This window comes from Leptonychotes weddellii, chromosome 2 (genome assembly GCF_054177405.1).
Source record: "Leptonychotes weddellii isolate Sample4059 chromosome 2, ASM5417740v2, whole genome shotgun sequence".
NCBI lineage: Eukaryota > Metazoa > Chordata > Mammalia > Carnivora > Phocidae > Leptonychotes > Leptonychotes weddellii.
Genome location: NC_138370.1, coordinates 113,671,054 through 113,693,289, shown reverse-complemented (window position 1 = coordinate 113,693,289; position 22,236 = coordinate 113,671,054). Strand labels below are relative to the sequence as shown.

Genomic DNA, 22,236 nt, shown 5'->3' with positions numbered 1-22,236 from the left:
TAGAGAGTATCCATTATGGTGGAGGCTGTCAAAAATCAGATGATCAAGAGGATCTATTCTGCAAATGTAAGGAAGCCTTCTCCAGGCATCCCACCCAGTTCTTGCTCAACACATCCACACACAACACGGCCAGAGCGGCGTAGAGGGAAGTGTGAGCTAATAACATGGTTTTCACCTCCCCAAGATTGTTCTGCCTATAACTACTGCTGAGTGCCCAATCTGCCAACAGCAGAAGCCAATACTAAGGCACTGATATGGCACCACTGTCCAGGGTGACAGGTGGCTACTTAGTGGCAGTTGATCATGATGAACTCATCCCATCATAAAGGGAACCATTCTTTATGCTCTCAGGGAGAGCTGCATATTCTGGGTAAAAATGTGCTTTCTCTGCCTGCAAAGCTTCCGCCAACACTATTATCATAAAGTTACAGAATGTCTCATCCGTTGCCATGGTATCCTACATAACTGTCCCTGACCATAGACATACGTTATGAACAAACAGGTTTAGAAATGAGCTCATGCTTTCAAAGTCCACCACATACTTCCAACTTACAGAAGCAGCTGGCTGGACAGAACAGTGATCTGGCCTATTGGAGGTTCAATTATAGTGCCAGCCAGGACACCACGTAAGGCTAGGATGTTGTCCTACAGCTCAGGATGTATGCCATAAACCAGCAGCCTATATTGCACAGAGCCAGAGTTCATGGGGGTGGCGACCATGGAAAGGAACGGTTCCTCCAACCACACTGGCCTCCTAGGTGTTTCACTGACATGCTAGACATTCTCCTGCCTCCATTTCCTCTACATAAATGCTTTTCTCCACTCTACTTAAAGTTGCAAAACCTGGGGCGCCTAGGTGGCTCAGTTGGTTAAGCATCTGACTCTTGATTTCAGCTCAGGTCATGGTCTCGGGGTCATGAGATCAAGCCCGGCTTTGGGCACCACACTGAGTGTGGAGCCTGCTGAAGATTCTCTCTCTCAGGGTGCCTGGGTGGCTCAGTTAAGTGTCTGCCTTCGGCTCAAGTCATGATCTCGGGGTCCTGGAATTGAGCCCCGAGTTGGGCTCCCTGCTCAGCAGAGAGTCTGCTTCTCCCTTGCTCTCTGCCCTTCCCCCCGCCTCGTGCGTGCTCTCTCTCTCTCTCAAATAAATAAATAAAATTTTTTTAAAAAGATTATCTCTCCCTCTGCCCCTCCCTCACTGCTTGCGTGCGCACATGTGTGCTCTCAATAAATAAATAAATAAAATTGTGAAACCTCCCTTTGCCTTCCTAATTACCCCTTCTCTTACTATGCTTTTCTCTCCAGCCTTCTCACCTTCTAACATACTATATTATTTGGTTATTGTGTTTATCTGTGTTCCCCCACTAGCAGGTTCTACTTTATTCACTGTTCTATCCTTGATGCCTAGGACAGTGCCTGAAACATAGTAGGTGCTCAACAAATATTTCTAAATTGGCTTGAATGAGTATCATGAAAGTTCTTGGGGAATAGTAAACAAATATCTCCAGTCTATTATCTTCCCATCAGGGATTGGTTGGCAAGCTTTTTCTGTAAAAGGCTAGAGAGTAAATACTTTAGGACTGTGGACCATGCAGTTGCTGTGGCACCCACTCCATTCTGATATCGTAGCATAAAAGCCACCGTCGGCAGTAAGTAAACGAATGGGTGATACATGGAGAGGGAGGAAAGGAATTGCTCACGTCCTGGGAATTGGGAGGCTGAGAAAGCAGTTCATATGGAAATATTTTATACGAGTGTGTTTGATTCATTTCTTCCTCATGCCCTCTCACTCCACCATCACAGCTAATATTATGGAAGTTACACTTTCCCTTGGCTTTGACTTTTGAGTATTGTATATTTACAACTGCCACAGAATACACTTACTCATACAACCTCCAGGTGGAGCCCTTTCTCTTTTCTCATTAAGCTGTTTTTATTACAGGTGACCCGTGAAGAACTCCAGAGCTGGGGGTCCCAGTGCCGTCCAAAATCCAACTTTTGACTCCCTAAAAACTTAACTACTAATAGCCTACTGTTGACCAGAAGCTTACAAGAAACAGTCGAGTAACACATATTTCATACATATATACATACTATATACTGTAGTCTTAGAATAAAGTGCACTAAAGAAAATGTTATGAAAACCATAAGGAAGAGATAATACATTTATAGCACTGTACTGTTATTGATACTGTAAGTTTACATTGTCTGATTACAAGATCATATCTCAGTGCCTACATCAATATGGTCTTTTCAAGTTCTTACTTAAATTCCAGTTAGTTAGGATACAGTGTAATATTAGTTTCAGATGTAAGATTAGTTTCAGATTCAGCACTTCCGTACAGCACCCAGTGTTCATCACAAGTACTCTCCTTCATCCCCATCACCTATTTAACCCCTCCCCCCTACCCACCTCCCCTCTGGTAACCATCATTTTGTTCTCTATAGTTAAGAATCTGTTTCTTGGTTTGTCTCTCTCTCTTTTCCCCATTGCTCATTTGTTTTGTTTCTTAAATTCCACATACGAGTGAAGTCATATGGTATTTGTCTTTCTCTGACTGACTTATTTCACTTAGTATTATACTCTCTAGCTCTATTCACATCGTTTTAAATGGCAAGAGTTCATTCTTTTTGATGGCTGAGTAATATTCCATATATATATACCACATCTTCTTTATCCATTCATCAGTCGATGGATATTTGTGCTCTTTCTATAATTTGGCTATCGTTGACAATGCTGCTATAAACATCAGGGTACATGTATCCCTTCAAATCAGTAATTTTGTATCCTTTGGGTAAATATCTAGTAGTGCAATTGCTGGGTCATAGGGTAGTTCTATTTTTAACTTTTTGAGGAACCTCCATAACCTTTTCCAGAGTGGCTGTACCTCAATATTGTCTTATATGAAACAAAACACTATAGATGTTCTATGTATTACTAAAACTAGACTTGAAAAATGAAAGGATAGGGGCACCTGGGTGGCTCAGTTGGTTGAACATCTGCCTTCAGCTGAGGTCATGATCCCAGGGTCCTGGGATCGAGCCCCACATCAGGCTCCCTGTTCAGCGAGGAGTCTGCTTCTCCCTCTGCCTCTCCCCCAGCTTGTGTTCTCTCTCTTACTCTCTCTCTCTCAAAAAAATAAATAAAATCTTTAAAAAAAAGAAAACTACCACAATATAAAATTTACATTAAATATCACTCACTGTATGCCTGTGTAAGGATAGGCCACCCACTTCCATACAATTCTTGCACACAATGTTCTACACGATGAATACTCAGGCAGTGATGCTGATAATGACACAAGGGCTCAGTACAGCTCTTGTACAGTCATTAGATTTTCACACAAAGACCCTTGCACACATACACAACAGCTGTTCATTAACTGCACGGCATGATGACTATTTACTATTCCTTAAGTGGAAGTGAACCATCACAGAGGTCTTCCTTGTCATCTTCATGTTGAGTAGACTGAGGAGGAAGAAGGGGAGGGGTTGGTCTTGCTGTCTCAGGGGCAGCAGAGGTGGAAGAGGTGGAAGGGGAGGCAGGAGAGGCCGGCACACTTGGTGTCACTTTACAGAAATACATGTAATTTCTGTCTCACTTTTTTCTTTCTCTACATATGTTTCTCTTTTTTTTTTTTTTAAAGATTTTATTTATTTATTTGAGAGAGAGAGAGCATGAGAGAGGGGAGGTCAGAGGGAGAAGCAGACTCCCCGCCGAGCAGGGAGCCCGATGCGGGACTCAATCCCGGGACTCCAGGATCATGACCTGAGCCGAAGGCAGTCGCCCAACCAACTGAGCCACCCAGGCACCCTCTACATATGTTTCTAAACAGTACCAGTCCTTCTACCATTTGCTTTTCTTTCAGTGTCCATGTTGTAAAAGAACTCAAAAGCAGGGGTGCCTGGGTGGCTCAGTCGTTAAGCGTCTTCCTTCGGCGCAGGTCATGATCCCAGGGTCTTTGGATCGAGCCCCGCATTGGGTTCCCTGCTCCATGGGAAGCCTGCTTCTCTCCCTTGCCCTCTCCCCCTGCTTGTGTTCCCTCTCTCGCTGTGTCTCTGTCAAATAAATAAATAAAATCTTTAAAAAACAAAACAAAAGCAGTCTTGAATAATCAGAACCCTTCTGCCAGATCGTCTGTCAGTTTGTCTTCTGGCACTGCTTCTTCATCTTCCTCTTCATTGTCTGGCACTGATTTGGAAGCACTCATCTCCATCAGGTCATCTTCTGTTAATTCGTCTGGTGTGGTGTCTATTAGCTCTTAAATTTCTCCAAGTCCATATCTTGAAACCCTTCACCACAACCACCCTCCACTTTTTTTTTTTTTTTCATATCAACAATCTCGTTCATGATTTCCTTGATTGGCTCTGTTGTAAATCCTGTGAAGTCATGCACAACATCCAGGCACAGTTTTTCCAGCAGGAATGTATTGTTTGGGGCTTGATGGCTTTCATGGCTTTTTCTATAACAACAATAGCATCTCCAATGGTGTGATTCTTCCAGACTTTCATGATGTCCTCTCTGTTGCAGTTCTCTTTCATAGTGTTGACCATCCTTTCCTTAAAGTACTGTGTGTAATGAGCCTTAAAGGTCCTTATGACCCCATGAGCTAAAGGTTGAATTAGACACATTGTGTTTGAGGGCAAGTAGACCACTTCAACACCTTTGGTGTTGAACTCATGGGGTCCTGGGTGGACAGGGGCATTGTCCAAAATCAAGAGAATGTTAAAAGGCAGTCCCTTACTGGCAAGGTACTTCCTGACTTCAGAAACAAAGCTTTGATGGAACCAATCCAGAAAAAGCGTTCTCCCTGTCCAGGCTCTCTTGCTGTACAACCAAAACAGTGGCAGCTGGTGTTTATCTTTCCCCTTCACAGCTCAGGGGTTAGCAGCTTTATAGATAAGGCAGTCCAGATCATAAACCCAACTGCATTTGCACAAAATGGCAGAGTTAGCCTATCCCTTCCTGCCTTAAATCCTGGTGCTTGCTTTTCTTCCTTACTAATAAATGTCCTTTGTGACACTTTTTTTCCAGAATAGGGCACTTTGGTCTCCATTAAAAACCTGTTAAGGCAGATATCCTTTCTCCTCAATGATTTTCTTAATGGGTCTGAGAACTTATCTGGCTGCCTCTTTGTTGGCAGAAGCTACTTCTCCTATTGACATTTTTTAAGCCAAAGTTCTTGCTAAAATTATCAAACCATCCTTTGCTGGCATTAAGTTCTCCAGCTTTAGATCTCTCATCTTTTTGCTTTAAATTGTCATATAATGACCTCACTTTTTCTAGAATATAGGTATGCCTTTCTTATACTAATCCTGTACCCAAATAAAAGCTGCATTTTCAATATGAGATAAAGAGGTATTTTGCAAAAAAGTGCAAAGTTTTCACCCCCATTGGTGTAGCTACAGTGACAGTTTCAGAAATTTCCTTTCCTTTTTTTTTTTAATGCTCCATATGCTGGATTCATTTAACTTGAAATGGCAGGCAACCACACTGCAGACCTCAATCTACAGTACATATCAAGCAACTCAACTTTTTCTTATAATGTCATGACTTTCCTCTGTTTCTTGCAAGCACTTTGAGCATCACTAGTGGCACTTCCTATGGGTCCCATGGTGTTATTCAAGGTTTATAGTGTTGCACCAAGCATGGTGAAAAATATGGGAGAACTGGGAGAGAACACATTTTACTGTGATACACAATAACCTGGAGAGACAAACGGGTCATACAGAGATTATTATTGTAACACGGCGTTTTAAGTGGATCCTGGCAACACTTGAGCTCACCGTCATAGCTAGGAGGGCTGGCTACAAAATTCTTGCAGTGTATAGTATGTATTACAGTTAATTTGATGTAGTTATGATTTAATACTGCATGTTTGCATTTGTTTACATTTCTCTTGACCACAAATGGTACCATGTACGGTCTATGTCCGTGCACATACTTTTTTTTTTTAATTTCTTTATTTGAGAGAGAGAGTTGGGGGGCTAGGGGCAGAGGGACAGGAGGAGAGGGAGTCTCAAGCAGACTCCATGCTGAGTGCGGGGCTGGACGCAGGGCTCAATCTCTGACCCTGAGACCACCACCTGAGCCAAAACCAAGAGTCAGATGCTTACCCAACTGAGCCACCCAGGCACCCCTGTGCACATACACTTTGATAAATTTTAACTTTTTATAATAGATTTGTGTATATTTTATGGTAGTAAATGACAAAATGGTACCTACATATATTTTATACATTCATGACATATCTAACTTCTTAATTTTCTTGATATATCTAGGCTATCAGTTCATCTGTGAGTTTTTTTAAATTGTTGCAAATCTCCAAAAAATTTTCCAATATATTTATTGGAAAAATCCATGTATTAGTGGACACACACAGTTCAAACCCATGTTGTTCAAGGGTCAACTGTAGTTTAGTCCGCAAGTATTTACCGAGCATCTACCATGTGCCAAGAAGTAAGTGTTAGGATATAGCTTTGAATTAGACAAAGACTCTCTCCTCAGGAAGCTTACATTCTAATGAAGACAGATGATAGGGGCGCCTGGGTGGCTCAGTTGGTTAAGCCACTGCCTTCGGCTCAGGTCATGATCCTGGAGTCCCGGGATCGAGTCCCGCATCGGGCTCCCTGCTCGGCGGGGAGTCTGCTTCTCCCTCTGACCCTCCCCCCTCTCATGTGCTTGCTCTCTCTCATTCTCTCTCTCAAATAAATAAATAAAATCTTTAAAAAAAAAAAAAAAAAAAAGACAGATGATAGACAGATGATAGATAGATGATAGATAGATAGATAGATAGATAGATAGATAGATAGATAGATATACGATCATTTCAGAAAGTGATATGTCAAATAAAGAGGTTACATAGAGTCATGGGAGCCTTCCTTAAGGAAATGTCATTTGAGCCGAAAACTGAAGAATAAGAACCAGCCATGCAAAGACCTGTTTGTTTTTTCTTTCACTGTGGTAAAATATCTATAGCATAAAATTTACCATTTTTGAGTAGAGTTGTGGAACCACCACCACCCATCTCCAGAACTTTTTCATTTCCCCAAACCGAAACTCTGTACCCGCTAAACAATCACTCTTCACCACCCCCACCCCACTGGCAACCACTATTCCACTTTCTGTTTCTATGAATTTGACTCCTGTAGGTACCTCATTTAAGTGTATTTGGTATATCGTATTTGTCCTTTGATGACTAGCATACTTCACTTAGCATAATGTCATCAAGGTTCATCCATCTGTCAGAATTTTTAAAACGAATATTCCAATATAAACATATACCACATTTTGTGGTGTTCTTCTATTGATAGACACTTGAATTACTTTCATCCTTTGGCTACTGTGAATAATGCTGATATGAATACAAGTGTACAAATCTCTATTTGAGTGCCTGTAAATACCCGGAAGTGGAATTGCTGGATCAGATGGTAACACCATGTTTAATCTTTTGAGGAACCGCCAAACTACTTTCCATATAACAGCTACACCACTTTACATTCCTACCAGCAAAGCACGAAGGTCCCAGTTTACATCCATGCCAACTCTTGTTATTTTCCTTTTTTTTTCTTATTATGGTCATCCTAGTGAGTATGAAGTGGTATCTCATTATGATTTTGATTTATATTTCCCTCATGATTAGTGATGTTAAGCATCTTTTCATATACTTATTGCCCATTTTTATATCATCTCGGGAAAAATGTCTATTCAAATCCTTTGGCCTTTTATAATTGGGTTGTTTGGCCTTTGTTGTTGAGCTGTAGGAATTCTTTTTTTTTTTTTTTTTTTTAAATTGTGTTTTGGTTTTTTTTTAAGATTTTATTTATTTATTTGACAGAGAGAGAGAGAAAGCACAAGTAGGCAGAGAGGCAGGCAGAGGGAGAGGGAGAAGCAGGCTCTCCACTGAGCAGGGAGCCCGATGCGGGGCTCGATCCCAGGACTCTGGGATCACGACCCGAGCTGAAGGCAGCCGCTCAACCGACTGAGCCACCCAGGCGCCCCTGTAGGAATTCTTTATATATTCTAGATATTAACTCCTTATCAGATATAAGATTTACAAATATTTTCTGCCATTCTGTGCGTTTTTTTTCACTTTCTTAATAAATGTCCTTTGAGACATGCAAATTTTTAATTTTGAAGAAGTTCAATGTATCTAGTTTTTCTTTTGTTGCCTGTGATTTTGGTGCTATATCTGAGAAATCACTGCCAAATTCAATGTCATGAGGCTTTTCCCCTATGTTTTCATCTAAGAGTTTTATACTTCTAGCTGTTGTGTTTAGGTCTTTGGTTCATTTTGACTTAATTTTTGTATATGGTATAAGATAAAGGTCTTGGCACCCTTGTCAAAAATCATTTGACCACATACATGAGAGTTAATTTGGTAGCTCTCTATTCTATTTCATTGGTCTCTATGTTTTTCTTTATGCCATTACCACAGTTTTTTGATTACTATAATTTCATTGAGGTTAGAGTTTTAAATCAGAGGTCACAGCAATTTCGAAGATCTAGAGTAGGGATCAGCAAACTTTTTCTGTAAAGGGCCAAACAGTAAATATCTGGGGCTTCACGGGCCATGTGCTCTCTGTCACAATTACTCCACCCTGCTATTATGGCACTAAAGTAGCCATAAACAATACATAATCAAATGGCTGTGGCTGTGTCCCAATAAAACTTTATCTTAATTGGTAACAGGACAGATTTGCCCCAAAGGCAGTATTTTGACACTCTTTGGACTAGAGGTCACAGTTGTGCATTTTCAAAGGCTTGAAGGAAGGCCAGTGTGACCAAAATAAAGGTGAGAGAGGAGGGAGCTGAGGTTGGAGAGCTAAGTAAGGGCCAGATGACAGAAACTTGTAGACCACAAGGGGGATTTGATTTATTCTCTCTCACTCATTCACTCACCAAACATCCATCAGGGACCTACCGGGAGCTAGGGGCTGGGGCTACAAGGCTCAGTCCTCAGCCTCCCTGGAGTTTTGATATAGAGAAGAGGTGTAAGCTAAGGAGTTTTAATACAGATCATATTTCCTGCATCATGACATATGCTCTACTCCCTCACTTGAACCATGGGAGCTGCTCTGAGCTTTACCCTACTTTTAGTTCAAGCCTTTATTAATTGTCTCCAAGATGAGTGCAACTGTCCAGTCAAAAAGATTCTGCCTATAGCCTCACCTTCTTCCAAACTAGCCCCCACACTGCAGCAAGAAAATTCCTAAAATGTAATTGTGATTACACTCCCCAGCTTCAAACTATCACTATATCACTGTTAAGTCCAAACCCTTGGGACCCTGAGTGACCAGACCCTTGCCAACTTCTCAGCATCATCTGCTCTCTCTCCTCTTGGTGGGAGGTGCTAGCTGACAACCTGGGACATCGACTCACACAAACCCACATAAGAGCATGTTTGACTCATGATTAAGCCCTGCGTAACACCTACATCAAAGAAGGGTATTTGCTATCTGGGTGAATTCTTGTTGTTCGTGTTTCTATTATAAAATATAATTATGAATTGAGCAAGACCTAGTAATAAAAGAGCAAACACATACAGAGATAGCCCGGCAAATGTAATGTAAATTACAAGTGTAAATGCAAATTCTAAGCCTGGGACCTGACCCACTGAATCAGAATCTCTGGAGGTGGGGCTCAGGAATCTGAGTTTTAGCAAGCTCCCCGGGGTGATTTTTAAGCATGATAAAGTTTGAGACCCACTGCTCTAAAACATTTATTCCTGCGGAGTAAAGGCCTTAATGGAGGCAAAGCTTAAGACAAGCATGAGAATAATTTTGACAAAGAAGTAGAAATAGAATAATTTTTAACATACAAAGTTTTTGAAGTATGACATAAAAAGAAAACAGACCTAGTACAGAACACTATATGTTGCGAAAGGTCCTGAGAGGATGAAGAAACTACAGGATAAACCTGACCTGGGAGCAATCGGGCTGGGGTTCAAATCCAGAACTCCCACTAACCAACTCTGTGCCTTGTAAGAAATTGCTTAACTAGAGTCTCAATTTCTGCACTAACAGGTTAGAATAATAAGCCCCTTGACCTGCACCCTGTGATGGTTGTGAAAATCATGTGGGATAACATATTCGATGATGCTTTGTATGGAAGGATAACATGGTGATCAGGTTTCTTTTCCTGCTGTAACTCCTTACAACAGAATATATGCATCTTCTGTTCTACACAGGAAATGGATAGGATTTTGAGTCTTGCAGTGACTCAAGAGATTTCTCTTTAGTGTAGGTTACAAGAGATACACAGCTGGAATGAGAGGTTGCTCTGGGCTTGATAAGAGAGAACAGAGGAAAGTGGCCTCACCTGAGAAAATGGTGCCAGAGCTTTGGCAGATGGTGGTAGGAATATTATTAATACCCCTGAACTCATCTGTGGCTTTACCATTTCTCCCCCCAGAAAAGTTTAATTAAAACCTATAACAGGGGCGCCTGGGTAGCTCAGTCGTTAAGTGTCTGCCTTCGGCTCAGGTCATGATCCTAGGGTCCTGGGATCGAGCCCCACATCGGGCTCCCTGCTCAGCGGGAAGCCTGCTTCTCCCTCTCCACTCCCCCTGCTTGTGTTCTCTCTCTGGCTGTGTGTCTCTCTCTCTGGCTGTGTGTCTCTCTCTCTCTGTCAAATAAATAAAATCTTAAAAAAAAAAAAAAAAAAAAACCTTTATAAGAAAAAACCTATTAACAGCTTCGGCCAATGTTCAGTCCCGGACATTCTTACTGCCTAGCAGTTGCTGTTGTGTGGGCCGTTTACAACAACTTCTGTGCTGATTGGTCAAGGTTTGTGCCACACAGGTTGTTAAACTTTTAAGTAACACCTCTGGTGATACCCCATGATAGAAAGGAATGTTATTTGAAGCTTATTTCAAACAGAAGCAATTCTCCTCCCTCTGGGATGGTTTAATGGGTTCCTACAGTGCTTCACCAGGCCTGCGCATTCCCTGGACCTTTGACCCCAGTGCATACTTTTCAACTTAATGACAGATAGTTTCAGCATGTTCATTCATCACCAACAACACAATTTATAATTTATTCTGTTTCAAGCATATTTCTCCGGCTGACGAAGCTATGAGCCACTATTCTGGAAGGATTCCCATGCATGTGTGGGTAAGAATTCTATTTCTATGCTGGGGTTTCTTTCATTCATTTCACGAAGCGAGGACATCCCAGGCCACCACACTCTTCTTTCCCCCTTTTTTCCCATTGCTATTTTCTCCCCTCAACTACAGACAGAATAGGTAGGCTTCCTGTCTATTCATTTTTTTCCTCTTAGCTTGTCTCTTTTGGATTAAAAGCGACTTTCAGATAAATGTGAATCATTTAAGAGAGGGAGCTACTCCCAGGAGAGTTTAAAGGCCTCTCCTAAGAAAACAAAACATGGTAATTATATTCCTTACTTGAACTGACGTTCAACCATGTAATAGATTCATATGCCTTACAATCTTTATACCTCGAAATGGTAGGTGGAAGACACCAGTTATTTTTTGAGCATGCATAATCTTTAAATTGAAACGAAAATGTTCAAAGTGACGACTAGCTCTATCAGTTGAGGTGTGATATGACAATCCCCTAAATTGCAAAAATTAAAAAACGATTTCTGGCTCTGCTCAAAGTGACCCCATGCAGTGTAAGGAGTGGCCCAACATTCTCTCTCACTTGGGGTGACTTGACTTCCCACATCTAGGAACAGCTGAACAGAAACCCCAAATTTTAGATAGTCCGTTAAGCAGATACAACCAGGGCAGGGATGGTGACTGATTTTCTTTTCGGGTGCTCTTCATAAATCACAGACTTGGTTAATACCTTCATTCCACCAGCATCCCCCAATCCTTTTCCCCCAAAGCAAAAAAAAATCTAGAGGATCGAAGCCCTTGTTACTCAAGGCATGGTTCACGCACCAGCAGATCTGAGGCTGCCTGCAAGCCTGTCAGAAATGCAGAGTCTCAGGCCCAAACCAGACCCACGGCATTCTGCTACCTTTTTAACTAAATGTCCAAGTGATTCATATTCACATTAAAAGATGATTAGTACTGGTTTAACTGACACATTTGTTAAAGAGCATACCAAAAAAGAATCAAGATTCTCTACTCAGAACACTTGAAAAAATAAAAACAGACAACTCACTTCAATTACGACGGGTGATGCTGGAAGGAAAGAGCCCCCAGCCTTGGCCAAGAGGCAGGGTGATGCGGAGACTTCTATCCTTGTAGGTTTTCCTTTAGAGACTTCAGCCCCAGATCCATGTCCCTTAAAGTTCCAGGAGCTTCCTTTTGCTGGCCCACGGGGGCAAGAGAAAGAATCAGAGAGGAAATGCAGCCCCTCAGCGAGGTCCTGCAACGACCAGAAAGACCGAGGCTTTCCAAAGAAACTAGCCTTGAGGAGACGGCCACGGGGAAATGAACAGTTCTCATATCTCCCTGAGATCCTTTCTTCTGCCCCATGAGCCGGGCATTACCCACATTTCCTTCTCGACCACTGAGATTCAAACCGACGACCTAATGCCTCCAATCCGCCTGGGATCCTTTTCCGGCGTTCCCGGCAAGGGGATGGGAAAGGGAGAAAAAGGCACGCGTCAGAGAGATATTTTTATCTTTCTCTTTGTGCAACAGAATCCTGATGACAGCATCTCCAACACTAGCAACAACTTGAGCAAAGATCAAAACCAATCCTAGCAAATAGTTCTGCTCTGTGTAAACTTCCTGTCCTTCGCTAGCTCTGACGAAATCAGGGGTCTCCTCTCATAGGCCCTGCCTTCTGGCAAAAAAAAGTGCCAGCAGGAAGAGAACACATTTGAAAGGAAGTGAAAGAAACCAAAGCAAAGACAGCATTAGGTTTCAGGGCAAAGACCCACCAGAGACTGGAAGAGGAGAGAGCAGCTATATTTAGAACTTGCTAGCCTTCTAACGTTAGCTTTTCTAACCCAGAAATACAATAGGAAGGTAAGACCGTACTAAATAGGCATTTCATATTCTGAAAACATGATGATGTCAAGTGAAATAATAGGACAATAATAGGGTAAAAAATTATTTATGTGATATTACTGTGATCCTGTGTGATCCTTTTCCTAGTAGTTGCACAGTTGACCATTTTGCTGTGATGTAAGCATATGGGCAATGCAGAGGTACCTGTAGCTTGCCTGGAATGTAATTAAGCAAGGCATGTGTGCATTCTACTCGTAGTGCAATTATCTGTATTAAGCAAGGCCTAAAGGTAAAAAGCAACCAGTGCAAAGTTACAAACTTCCTAATCAATGGTATATTTATTTATTTATTTAAAGAGTTTGTTTATTTATTTATTTATTTCACAGAAAGAGAGAGCACGAGCAGGGGGAGTGGCAGGCAGAGGGAGAAGGAGAAGCAGGCTCCCAGCTGAGCAGAGGGCCTGATGCGGGGCTTGATCCCAGGACCGTGGGACCATGACCTGAGCCAAAGGCAGACGCTTAACCAGCTGAGCCACCCGGGCATCCCTCAATGGTACATTTAAATCCATAGAGATGCAGATGCTTTATTCACCCAGTTACCTTGTCCCCCTACCTCCCTCCCCTCCAACAACCCTCAGTTTGTTTCCTATGATTAAGAATCTCTTATGGTTTGTCTCCCTCTCTGGTTCCATCTTGTTTTATTTTTTCCTCTCTTCCCCTATGATCCTCTGTTTTGTTTCTTAAATTCCACATATGAATGAGATCATATGATAATTGTCTTTCTCTGATCGACTTATTTTGCTTAGCATAATACCCTCTAGTTCCATTTTGCCATTTCCAAGGTTTATTCTAAACCAAATAGAGCTAACTTCACAAATACAATTTTAAGGATAATTAAGACATATATTAAAAATAAATAACCACAATTCTAAGAATCAGCTAGACACTGTTGGGGAAAAAAAGGAATGTATGACACAGTACCTGCCCTCCATGGGTTGGGTAGACAAGACTAACATACATGACCCAACAGGAGGTCTGGCTGAATACCATATTAGTTCAGGCAGTAGGTAGGGGGAGAAAGGAGAACCCAGCATAGCTTATAGATCGTGGATCCTCACTTCCTACTGATGTAGACCTATTGCCGACTTGGCTAAGATGACCCAGTGAACCCGTAGCAAGGTTCAGAGTAATTGGGCTCAAGCTCTCATGATTCCCCTGTATTCCAGAACAATAAACATTAGATAAATCTTTGCTTGAGAAGTAACTAAAGCCTCTCTTCCACTGAGGCAAATCTAAGTGATTCCAATTTAAGGAAACACATATTGCTTTTCTGACAGAAGGTTACACAAACTTTAACTTTCAAATTTTCTCCCATGTTTCATGTAATGTAATTTTATGTTGTTAAATATAATATTAAGACAATAGTAATGCAGTAAAAAAAAAAAAGAAAGAAAAGAAGGAAGGAAGGTAGCAAGGAAGAGAGAGGTCAAAAGAGGAAAGTAGGAAAGGAGCAATGAAATTAGAATCTAAATGTTTACCAGTAAGGATATGGTTAAATAAAATGTAGCATAGGCATACAATGGAATATTATACAACAGTTTAAAAGAATGAGGTAGAAATATATGTACTGTCTTGACAAAGAAAGATCTCCAAGATATATTAATTGTAAAAAGCAAGTTGCTAACTAACACGTGCATACCCTCACAAAACAAAACTACATGTTTTTATATGTACCCATCTATGTATATAATCACATAGAAAAAACTTCTGAAAAAACATGACCCAAAACGGCAGCAATCTCTGGGTAGTATGGGATTAGGAGGTAGGGATGCTTTGTTGACAACATGTATCTCTGTTGTTTAAAGATTTCCCATATATTTTCCTATTTCTCTTAGAGTTAAAGCCAAAGAACTTTCTATCTCCCACCCCTACTTCTCTGGTCTCATTCTCCCCTTTGCTAACTGTAATGTAGCCAGACCTATCTCCTTGCTGTACCTCAAATGTACATACACCGACCCACCTCAGGGTCTTTGCACTAGATCTTCCCTTTGCCCAGAATGATCTTCCCCTATTTATATATATGACTCATTCCTTCACTTCCTTCCAGTTTTTCTTCAAATGGTAACTTCTCAGTGAGGCCTACCCTGACCTCCCAAATTAAAACTGCAGTTCCTTCTACTAGCATTCTTGATCTGCCTCATCTTATTTTTGTTGAGAGCGCTTATCACCTTTTGACACATGTAATTTCCCTATTTATTATGTTTGCTTTTCTCCTTCCAATAGCATGTAAGCTCTATGAGGGCATGGCTTTTTATTTGCTTTGTTCATGAAAAAATCCTTAGTCCCTAGAATTTGTGCCTAGTATACCACTAGATGCTTAATAAATGTACTAATAAAGCCACAAATTTTCCCAAGAATATATTCATGTATTTTTTGTATATATTTATCAAAGATAATCACCAATCACAAACAAACAAAAAAAATTCTAAAGAGTTAGAATAAAATGCCTGAGGACCTCCTGGCTTCTATGGAACAAGATTTGAAAATCTCTGGCTGAAAGCCAAATAAGGTAGAATGCATAGGACAAAAGCTTATTGAATGGAAGTCCTTCCATTGACTTAGCACACTATCTAATTATTTTGCAAACAACTAGGAGCAAACCAACCACTCCTAGAACCTCTGTGAAATACCCAGCTATTTCTTTATAGAGGCAAAAGGCCACTTAGAGGTGAAAGTCCCTTATTTCTTATAAGGGCAACACTATGCCAAAGGTGACAAGTTGTAACAAAAGTCATGCATAGTTGTTCTTGGAGAGCTCTGTTATTTCTCTCAAAAAATGTGTATCCCTAAGAATGTAGATGGAATTTAATCCCCAATCTTGTTGAAGCAGGTATTGAAGTCCTTGAAGCTGGAGAGTGAGAAAGGTTTGAAACAGCCAACATCATCCCCTACTTCAAAGTAGAAGTCTTTTAGCTAGTGATTTTTTTAAATCAGAATCAGTAGCTCAGGGGCGCCTGGGTGGCTCAGTCGTTAGGCGTCTGCCTTCAGCTCAGGTCATGATCCCGGGGTCCTGCGATCGAGCCCCGCATCAGGCTCCCTGCTTGGCGGGAGGCCTGCTTCTCCCTCTCCCACTCCCCCTGCTTGTGTTCCCTCTCTCGCTGTGTCTCTCTCTGTCAGGTAAATAAATAAAATCTTAAAAAAAAAAAAAAAAAGAATCAGTAGCTTGGCCGTGGAGAGGAATCCACTCCAAATTAACAAGGTAGGGAAGTCGGGTCCGCAGATAAATATTTTGCCAGTCTTATTTCCCCCGTCTTAACCATTCCTCAGGGCTCTGAGAGGCAGTAACAGAGAACACTTCCTTGCTTAGCCATTAAAATTATGAAAGGGTTGGGGCACCTGGGTGGCTCAGTTGGTTAAGCGTCTGCTTTTGGCTCGGGTCATGACCCCAGGGTCCTGGGATAGAGCCCCACGTCGGGCTCCCTGCTCAGCGGGGAGCCTGCTTCTGCCGCTCCCCCTGCTCGTGTTCTCTCTCTCTAATAAATAAATTTTTTTTAAAAAAATTTATAAAAAAAAAGAAGAGAAAATTATGAAAGGGCCTTTTCTGGTATCCCAATCTTTTGTTTTCCATCTTATATTGGTTTATAATGGTGTCTTCAGAATTCTCTAGAATGAACCCAAAGAAATTTGGGATAATCTATTCCTATGTTCCAGAGTATGGAAAAGTTGCTCCAAATTTCCTTTAAGGCTTAGAAGCAAACCAAGACTTAGCAATTGTTTAATAAAAGTCAAAAATTCTGTGTTCCATATCTTTATTATCAAGACTCACAATGATTATTTACAAGTTCCTCAGCACTTATAGCTTTGGTTTCTCATTTTGCCAGTTATCAACTTCTGAGAGTTAAGGGCCTCATTCTAGGCTTTTTAGTCTGACAGTATGATGCTGTTCAAACAGCAGTTATTTAATCAAGTCTTTATAATCAGCATTATAAACCAAATGATAATATAAACAGAGCTATAAACATGACCTAAAATAAAATCACACTTGTAATAGAACTTTGAAATGCCAAATCTGCTTCAGTGGTTGCTTCCAAATATTAAAAGCCATATAGGACAAGAAAAAATTAGTAACTATGACAAACTGTCTTTATTAACTCTTCATACTTGTTATTTACTGAACCAGAGACACAAGAAGCTCTGGAAGAGGAAAGCTCAAATCAAAGGAAGTATTTTTTTTTTTTTTAAAGGAAGTATTTTTATTAAGCAGACCAACCCCACCTCCGTTTATTGCCTGGTACATTTGTGCAGCTGTTAGTAAATGTTTACAATCTGAGAAATCTAGGTACAATAAAGTTGATGACTGGGGTCTAGATCAACTCCATAGAGAAGAGAGACACTCCGGAGGGCAACACCACCTGATTTTTCCTTTTCTTCACAAAGCTAAAGATCTGGACAACAAATACAGCAAATTTTATGTATTTTTACATAATCATGCATTTGTATGTTTGTGTATATCTTCTGTGGCAGAGAAGGCAAGGGAAAGTGGTGTAAGGGAAGGAAAGAGTTCAAAATAGTGCAAAGTTAGAAACAATGTGCCTCACAATAGGGGAATGCAACATAAACTATGGTATATGATATCACAATCACAAAAATTAGCAAGTAGATGGTCTATATGGATGCATGGCATATGAACTGTCTAGGGAGTAAAACTTGTTGCTCTTAGATATAGTTCCTGGGCACCTGCAAATTAAACTGACAGATGACAGACTGACAGGAGAAAAAAGGTTTATTCACATGTAAGTTAGAGACTTACCTACCTAACTTAGTAGGGGAATGAGGAGAGTGGAGGAAAGGCTTTTATGGGAAGAAAAAATAAGTTTCTTTAGGAAAGACAAATGGGTTTTTAGAAGAACAAACTGGAGATTTAAAAAAAGTTTGTGATAATATCTGTTTATGAATGTGTGAGTGGTCTTTTCTATCTTCTTCATGGCCACGAATGATTTGACTTATGGTAGGATTACTCTTGTTCTCTCTTCTAGGAGTAGACCCATCCTGAAGAGGGATTTATGACAGCCTCATTTTTCAGAAGTTTCTGCTTTTAATGAGATAACAGAAGCACCAAGAAGGCTTCTTTCTGCATCTGTTGATTCTCAGTTTCCTTCAACTCAAAATAATCCTTATGTCAAAGTGGCATATGCTGATCCCCTTCAATATAAAATTGTATCAGTTGAAGAAAATCAGAACTAAAATAACATGAATGTATTCACTGACTTTAAAATGTAAAAAAAAAAAAAAGATGCATGATCATGGCAGGGATCAGAAATTAGTTTGGAATAAAGAAAACAGAGTTTTAACAGTTATTATTAAGTTTCTTGTTCTGTAGATTTACTAAAGTTCATAGCCATCAGTCGTTTTTTAAGGAAGGGAGCGGTATTAGACTATTAAGAAGAAATCCAGTCAGGCAGAGAGAGAAATAATGAAAAAAGAGAAAAAGTAGAAAGGTAAGGAGAGGAAAAGAAAGGCACATACGGGGAGGGGGAAAAAAAACCAAACCCAAACACAGAGAGAAACATTTACCACAAGCAAAACTGACACCTAGAGAGACACGAATTAGTGGCAGAAAATGGGATATGACTGTGTGGGTTGTGTATTAACTATTTATGTCTTACAACAACCTGTATGCTGTTATTAGCCCCATTTTGCAAATGACGGAATTGACTCACAGCATGGGTTGAATAACTTCCTGGGTTATTTAGGTGAGTAGGAGAGGACTCAGGCAACTCAGACTTCACACTCAAGCATTTTGTCCTGATGTTTCTGATGCAGACATGTCAACATTTCAGAAGATAATTTTCAATCAACCCTTGACATTAGTGACAAATGATTCTGCAACATAACATAGATCTTTATTTTTAAAATAGGCTCCATGCCCAACGTGGCACCCAATATGGGTCTTGAACTCATGACACTGAGATCAAGACCTGAGCTGAGATCAAGAGTTGAATGTTTGGGGCCCCTGGGTGGCTCAGCTGGTTAAGCGGTTAAGAGTGTGCCTTCGGCTCAGGACATGCTCCCTGCTCAACAGGGAGTCTGCTTCTCCCTCTGCCTCTGCCCCTCCCCCAGCTTGTACTCTCTCTCTCACTCCCTTACTCTCAAATAAATAAATAAATAAAATCTTAAAAAAAAAAAAAAAAAAGAGTCGAATGCTTAACCGACTGAGGCACCCGAGGTGCCCCTAACATAGATCTTTCTGACATCCAAAACATTTTTTCTGCCTTTGTTTTGATAAAGTTTATTTTTGAAATAAATATTTATTTTCCCCTCCCCCAAATTCTAAAGCTTTGCATCTTTAGAGAAATGACAGTGCTCTTCCCTTTCATCTACACCACTAGGGTAGAGCACATTCATTCATTCCCTCCTTCATTCAGCAGATGAAGGAAGCTGAGTAAAGTTACCTAGCCCCCGTCCTCAAAGAACTGCACAGTGACCTCTGGGATACAGCCTAGAAGCCAGTCCCTGGTTTGACATCTAACAAACCTCTTGAACACAAGAGGTTAAGATTAAAAACGCTGATTCTTATTTTCTCTTGGTTTCTAAATAGGAACTTTAAGGCAGGAATTCTCTCATGACTTCGGCTTTAAGCTTTGGCATTAGAAATGCCTCTCACATTTCTTTGATCCTTGAAAGCAGATTTAGCATCAGAATATATCACAGTGGAAAGATGTCCCAGGCAACACCTAAGAAGGCTCCTAGATTTTTATCTTCTTACATTATCATTGTTTCTGACTTCAAGCACCGTGGTCATACTTTCTCAGCTGTGCCAGCATAACTTGCTAGCACCGATTGAACAAGATCTTAAAACAACGGTGCTGGGCCCGCCTATCCAATTTGGTTGTAACTGAAGAAACCTGAGGACTTCATTCCTCTTAGTAACACAGTGATCTTTCTTCTTTCCATGATTCATCTTTTGGGAAGGGTGTACTCTCAAGTTTTAAAGTAAGGCTCAGGAATGAGATAATAACTCTTCCCTATTTGAATTATGTCTTTCATGCATTCCAAACTTTTCTGAATGCCTACGATGTGCCAGACTGTTGTTAGGATTATATAGAAAGTACCTACCCTGGAGGAATTAACAATCTAAAGGTGAAGAAAGGAAGGAAACAAAGTGTTATAATACTGGGCAGTAGGAGCCTCAAATGTAGTCAGGAATGCAGTGTAGGAAGTTGCCTAACTTTTGTCGCGGTCTCAGTGTGCTTTTACTATGTCCTTTCTTCTGACAGTTTTCCCATTATTCCATTCTTCCTGGTTTTCCGTAAATAGCTGCAGCATTCTCAGGTTCCTTATGAATTTTTTCCCCATTTAATTACTAATATATTCGTACTTAATATTTCCGGGAAATAATTGACTTTGGGATGAAATAGGGCTGCATTTGAATCCCTAGCCAGCACCCTCAAGTAGTTGCTTTTTGTATTTTATTATGCAGGAGTTTGGGTCTGTTTAGAAATCCTATCCAATGAGCCATGGGTTGGAATGGGAGCTCTGCTGGGATGGAGACAGCTCCTCCCTCCACTTCTCTGTCCAGCTCTGGGCAAGAATCTTCTCTCTGCATGCTCACATGACCTAGGAACGGCCTGGTCAGCTTGGCATGATCTCACGATCCTAGCTCCTCCCATGATACAGTTAGAGAACCCATCCATCCCTAAATACTGTGTAGGTTGTGTAGAGAGAATCTGATTAGTTGTTGACTAGCTAAGGATAGAGTCTATCCAGGATGTTGTCCAAACCGCAAGAAGTGTCTGTTGGTGCAAACAGAGCCACCCAGGCCAAAAGTTTTAACAAGTTATGAAGCGGGCACGGTTCCTGGGAATGAGGGTTTGAACCGGACAGAAACCCCCATGGGACCTTGGACAAATTCCTCGGTCTTTGCAGTCTTCTCCGCGAAGTGTTGTTAATACTTAGTGGATACTGTGCTCCGCTGCCACAACCTACCTTCAGGGCTGAAGAAACTATTCCCCCAGCCGCTGGGAGCCGGGCCATCCTCCCCGAGTACTTCTCTAGGGAGGGGAGAGCCTCCCTGCCGACAGTCGTGGCCTCTTTCCAAAGACCGTCTGCATCCCCTGGCTGCTCCCCGCCGGCCTCTAAAGGCCGGCTCCCCCGGCGGGAGGAAGCGGAGCCGCGGAGCCGCGTGCGCAGGCTGTCCCTCCGCTTCAGTGTGGGCTCTGACGCCGGTTCTGTCTCAGTTGGGCGGGGCCGCCGCAGGGGAAAGGAAGGAAGGAAGGGACTAGAAAAGGAAATACAAGAGAAAGGAGGAGGAGGAGAGAGGCAACTAGCTGTCCGGCAAATGCCAAGGGAGTGAAGGAAACGAGTCCTCGGGCGCCGCACGGCTCGGGGAGCGGCCGCGGGGCGCAGCCCGGTGCTCTGAGAGCCCGCGGCCCGCAGCAACCCCGCCCAGCGCGCGGCCCGGCGCCCCCGCGCTCCTCGGGGCTGGGTCCCCGCAGGCAGGCCGCCCGGCCCGGCGCCCTCGAGCTCCCCGGGGCTGGCTCCCCGCAGGCAGGCCGCCCGGCCCGGCGCCCCCGCGCTCCTCGGGGCTGGGTCCCCGCAGGCTGCCGGGCCCGGCGCCCCCGCGCGGCGGCAGAAACCGCGGATCCCCGCAGCCGTACCGCCTCGGCAGCCCCTCAGAGCCAGGCACCAGAGTCCGCGCTGGACAAGGCGTTGTGGAAAACCGACCTCTGGGCTCCCGGGTCAAATTAGAACACAGACCCGCTGGGGATAAACGTCAAAACAGCAGACCGCTGGGGATAAAAGGTTGTGGGGTTTTACAGGAAAATACAGGTCCTGGGTCCTTTCTATAGGAACCTGGTAAGTGCTGCCAGCCTTGTTCATTATGTCTTCAGGGTGGCCTCACGACCCGCGCTGGTATTGGACATCTCAACCTCATTACTAAGTATACATCGAGGTCGGCGAGATGTCAGCATTGATACCAAGTTTCTGGAACAAAGGATTCTACAGAAAAACAGGTGAAAGGGAGGGGGAGGCTTCAAGAATGAGGAAGAGAAAAGAAAGTGTTCAAAGTCCAGCCTTACTGAAGCATTAGTGTGTAGATCTTAATTTCCATCTGTTTTTACGTTTCTATAGCGGTTTCGAAAGGTCTTAGGAGTGCAGTAAATGTGGGAAAGCCTTCCCTGAAAGGTTTAACTTCTTTCAGCATCAGAAAGTCCACACTGCGGGGGAGGGGCGCTGCTGGGTGACTCTGTGGGTTAAGGGTTTGCCTTGGGCTCAGGTGCTGATCTGGCATGATCTCTGGGTCCTCC

The 22,236-nt window shown here is 42.1% G+C and overlaps 2 protein-coding genes across 7 annotated transcripts in view; one reads left to right on the top strand and one right to left on the bottom strand.

The window, feature by feature from the left end:
* The window catches only part of ABCG2 (ATP binding cassette subfamily G member 2 (JR blood group)), a 149,262-nt gene extending 128,183 nt beyond the window's left edge, over positions 1–21,079 (bottom strand). For 3 of the 6 annotated variants that reach the window (XM_081812168.1, XM_081812166.1, XM_081812173.1), the window contains exon 1: positions 20,915–21,079. The gene's annotated coding sequence lies outside the window, so the exon portion shown is untranslated. Of the gene's footprint in view, positions 1–12,132; positions 12,717–20,914 lie in introns of those variants that run through there. The other 3 variants (XM_081812167.1, XM_081812165.1, XM_081812171.1) reach the window with 1 other exon arrangement.
* The window catches only part of LOC102748592 (putative E3 ubiquitin-protein ligase HERC6), a 580,669-nt gene that overhangs the window by 459,010 nt on the left and 99,423 nt on the right, over positions 1–22,236 (top strand). The gene's annotated exons all lie outside the window — the stretch shown is intronic.